Raw genomic sequence first — 4,885 nt, 5'->3', positions numbered from 1 at the left:
CTTCATTTGGTATATTTCGTGCATTTACTTTTTTTTGAGCTAGTTGACCCTGAAATTGAAAAGCACTACAAATGCACTCTGAAAATGTTGAAAGTTGGCATGCTATCATCATTTCACCCACATAGCATGTGTTAAAAAGTTGAGAGGGCTACGACAAAAACTGGATGCAGTTCGTGTACAAAACGGACAATCTCTCTCGAAGTAGCAGTGTTTCGAACGAGAACTCATCTCTTACAAAAGGGATTTCATTTTTTTGAACTTATTTGAACTCCATACTTTTTGTGTGTTCAAAATGCACCATGCTAAGGCACGTCACAAAATTTCAACAATTTCTGACTTCATTTGGTATATTTCGTGCATTTACTTATTTTTTTTGAGCTAGTTGACCCTGAAATTGAAAAGCACTACAAATGAACTCTGAAAATGTTGAAAGTTGGCATGCTATTATCATTTCACCCACATAGCATGTGTTAAAAAGTTGAGAGGGCTACGAAAAAAACTGGATGCAGTTCGTGTACAAAACGGACAATCTCTCTCGAAGTAGTAGCGTTTCGAACGAGAACTCATCTCTTACAAAGGGATTTCATTTTTTGAACATATTTGAACTCCATACTTTTTGTGTGTTCAAAATGCACCATTCAAAGGCACGTCACAAAATTTCAATAATTTCTGACTTCATTTGGTATATTTCGTGCATTTACTTTTTTTTTTTGGAGCTAGTTGACCCTGAAATTGAAAAGCACTACAAATGAACTCTGAAAATGTTGAAAGTAGGCATGCTATCATCATTTCACCCACATAGCATGTGTTAAAAAGTTGAGAGGGCTACGACAAAAACTGCATGCAGTTCGTGTACAAAACGGACAATCTCTCTCGAAGTAGCACGGTTTCGAAGAAGGAGAAGCGACCCCCACAACAAAAGTGGTTCCGCGGCACGCCACGTGGTTCCGCTGCACGCCACGTGGGACTAATGGTCTTTAATTGTTAAATGACTATTTTAATCAAAAATAGATCTGTTACAAAAGGTATTTCATTTTTTGAACTTATTTGAACTGAAGACTTTTTGTATATATATGTGGTCGAAATGCATGATACCATGAAGTTAGAAAGGGCTAAACCATTCAAAAGTAGCAAATGAAGTTAGAAAGGGCTAAACCATTCAAATTTGGAAACTATAATGGCACAAATAGAAACTAGACATATATAAATTGGTCCAAGAAGTACATGATACTAGTCCAAACAGTACATAATAATAGCTACCATAGATATATATACAAGTGTTCGACGTTCAGAACACTACTCGTCTGAATCATCTAAATCAGAATGTCCACCTTCCTCGAGTGACGCTGGCCATAGTGGACGACTCGAATCTTGCGGTACAACTCGTATGAAACGTATGCATCTTTTGCTGCATACTCAATGTTGATATCATCAAGTGGGCCTTTCTCCCAAAGTTTGTGCTGAGACTTTGGGAAACTGGTCTTCATATCAGCATATGAATCATCGATCAAGGCAACTGCCATATGAGCCATCGAAGTCCTGTCATGTCGAAGCCTGAATATCGTTTGGAGATCAACGAGGCAACCAGCTGGTATCTCAATACCGAAGCTGTGCCTCATCTTCAGCTTGTCGTTCCTTATGTCAACGGAAGCAAAAGTGATGCCGCTGTGAAGGAAGTCCATGAGTTCTAGACAATGCTTGTCACTCCTGCAACAGAAACAAATTAAAATGGAACAAATGTTACATACTGCTGCAATAAGGAAACATGTTTCACTACAACTAAAGAGAAAATTATCTTTAGGATTCAAATAGAACATATGCAATGGAACCTAGAGAGATCACTATAGCTATCCAATGGAACCTAGAGAGATCACTAGCTACATGCAATTTTCATGACTATGACATATCATATTGCTATCCAATGGAACCTAGAGAGATCACTAGCTATATTCAATTTTCATAGCCTTGGATCAAAGAACACCGCATAAAATTGTATCACTACAACTATGATTTCAATGGAACATATTGAACCAATCAGACTTTTCAGATTGTGGAACACTATTCCAATCAGATTGTGTTCCCTTCAACTAATCAAAATTGTTTCACTACAACTATTTGAAGCGAACCAACTATGATTCCAATGGAACATATTAAACACTAGTTGGTTCTAATACGATTTTTTAGATTATGGAACACTATTCCAATCAGATTGTGTTCCCCTTCAACTAATCAAAATTGTTTCACTACAACTATTTGAAGGGAACCAACTATGATTCCAATGGAACATATTAAACACTAGTTGATTCTAATACGATTTTTCAGATTATGGAACACTATTCCAATTAGATTGTGCTCCCCTTCAACTAATCAAAATTGTTTCACTACAACTATTAGAAGGGAACCAACTTTGATTGAAACAAATAAACTTACAATGTCATTATCTTGGATCAAAGAAAGCCTCAAAACTTACCTCGCCCATTGGAAGATCAAGACATGGCGTGCGAAGCATAGATGGATGACGGCAACACCGCGTTGATCGGCCGTGTACTCCAGATCAAGCCCCAAGAACTTCTCATGCTCCGCTGCGTGGTCAAACCATCGTTCCTTCAACTGTTGAAGAAAAAACGGCACCTCCCTGCTCAGGTTCGTGTACACGACACGGAGCTTGGTCGTGCCATGTGCGAGCACCTCATGAAAGCTAGTTGGCATGGTGGAAGAAGAGAAGGGAAGAAGAGAGGAGAAGAACAGAGAGGGAGACGCGAGAGAGAAGAAGAAAAAGAGAAATGGCGACTGTACGCTTCGGTTCATGCTTTGCATCGCCCGAAACGACGCGGGATGCAAACCGTTTGGGTCTTTAGTCCCGGGTTGAGCCACCAACCGGGACTAAAGAGGTATACCAACCATCGCCACCACTACGGCAGGCCACGTGTTAGGCCTTTAGTCCCGGGTTGAGCCACCAACCGGGACTAAAGGGGGATACGAACGGTTGCCACCACCACTGCCCACCGTGTAGCCCTTTAGACCCGGTTTCGGACACGAACCGGGACTAAAGGCTCCTTACGGGCCGGGACTAAAGCCTCGAGGAATGCATTGAGAATTGGGGCGACGTGGCCGGGCCTTTAGTCCCGGCCCAGAGGCAGGCCAGGACTAAATGGTCCCGGCCAAAGGCCCGTTTTCCACTAGTGTACATAGTTCTTATTTGCAACAATAAGAACATCATCGATCCTTCCCATGGGTTTCTTGACAGTAGAATCCGCAAGATGCAAATTAAGAGAACACTCTTCGATCTCATGAAAACCAAGAATATCACATCAAGATTTTGGAATCGCGGAAACACTAGCACCCAAATCACACAAAGCATTGCACTCATAGTTTTTGATCTTGATTTTGATAGTAGGTTCCGACTCATCATGATTTTTTCTGGTATAGAGACTTCTAATTCGAGCTTCTCTTCAAGAGATATCATCATAGCATCTACGATATGCGCAGTAGAGGCTTTGCTTTGGCTATAAGCGTGTGGAGAGTTTGCAATGGATTGCATCAAACAAATGCATTCAAACAAGGAGCAATTATCATAATTGAATTCCTTGAAATCCAAAGTGGTAGTTTCATTACTACCCAAAATTTTGATTTTTTTCTACTCCACTCTCCAGACCTTTATCATCAAGATAGGTGGACTCCGAATCATTGGGGCATTTTTCAACCAAAGTGGATTCATATCCAGCCCCTTCATAAATAGGTTTGACACGCGAAAACAAAGATTCAAGAGGAGACACACCAAGCACTTTAAGATCTTCGTGATTTGCATCACTAGAACGCACCCTTTTAAACCATTCATGCCTAGCGCGAATTTGGGCGGTTCTTTCTGTGCTCTCATTCATGGAGACACGCATAGCTTTCAAAGTTTCATCCAAGTTGACCGGAGCGCATCTAACTTTCAAAGCATCAATATCACAAGACATCCTATCAACGCTCTTAGCCAAATCGTCAATTTTGAGTAGTTTTTCCTCTATGGACGCATTGAAAATCTTTTGAGAGTTGATGAACTCTTTGATATTACTCTCTAAATCAGAGGGTAATTTGTTGTGATTTCCATAAGTGTTGTTGTAGGAATTGCCATAATTGTTAGAGGAGTTACTAGGAAAAGGCCTAGGAACATAGTTTCCTCTAAAAGCATTGTTGTTGCCAAAATTGTTCCTACCAACAAAATTCACGTCCAAACTAGCGTTGCTACTCTCAATCAAAGAAGACATTGGCATGTCATTACGATCTACAGTAACGTTTCTACTAGCAACCAAATTCATCAACTCGTCCATCTTAACACTAAGCGAGTTAATCTCTTCTATAGCGCGCACCTTTTTGCTAGCTGGTGACCTTTCAATGTGCCACTGAGAATAGTTGGTCATGATATTGTCTAGGGGTTTTGTAGCGTCTCCTAACGTGATTTCCATGAATGTTACACCTTAGGCGGAGTCCAAGATATTGCGAGAAGCGAAATTCAAGCCAGTGTAAAAGATTTGTATAATCATCCACAAACTCAAGCCATGAGCGGGACAATTTCTAGTCATAAGCTTCATCCTCTTCCAAGATTGTGCAACGTGTTCATGATCAAGTTGCTTGAAATTCATGATATCGTTTCGTAAGGAGATGATCTTAGTCGACGGAAAATACTTGGATATGTAAGCATCTTTGCACTTATCCCAAGAATCGATACTAGTTTTAGGCAAAGAAGAAAACCAAGTTTTTGCGCGATCTCGCAACGAGAAAGGAAAAAGTTTCAACTTAATCACATCATTATCCACATCTCTTTTCTTTCGCATACCACAAAGCTCAATGGAGGTATTGAGATAGTATGCGGCATCTTCACTAGGAAGGCGAGAGAATT

The sequence above is a fragment of the Hordeum vulgare genome, chromosome 1H, assembly GCF_904849725.1.
Source record: "Hordeum vulgare subsp. vulgare chromosome 1H, MorexV3_pseudomolecules_assembly, whole genome shotgun sequence".
NCBI classification, from domain to species: Eukaryota; Viridiplantae; Streptophyta; class Magnoliopsida; order Poales; family Poaceae; genus Hordeum; species Hordeum vulgare.
The sequence above is the reverse complement of the archived record's forward strand: the minus strand, read 5'-3'. Positions refer to the sequence as shown.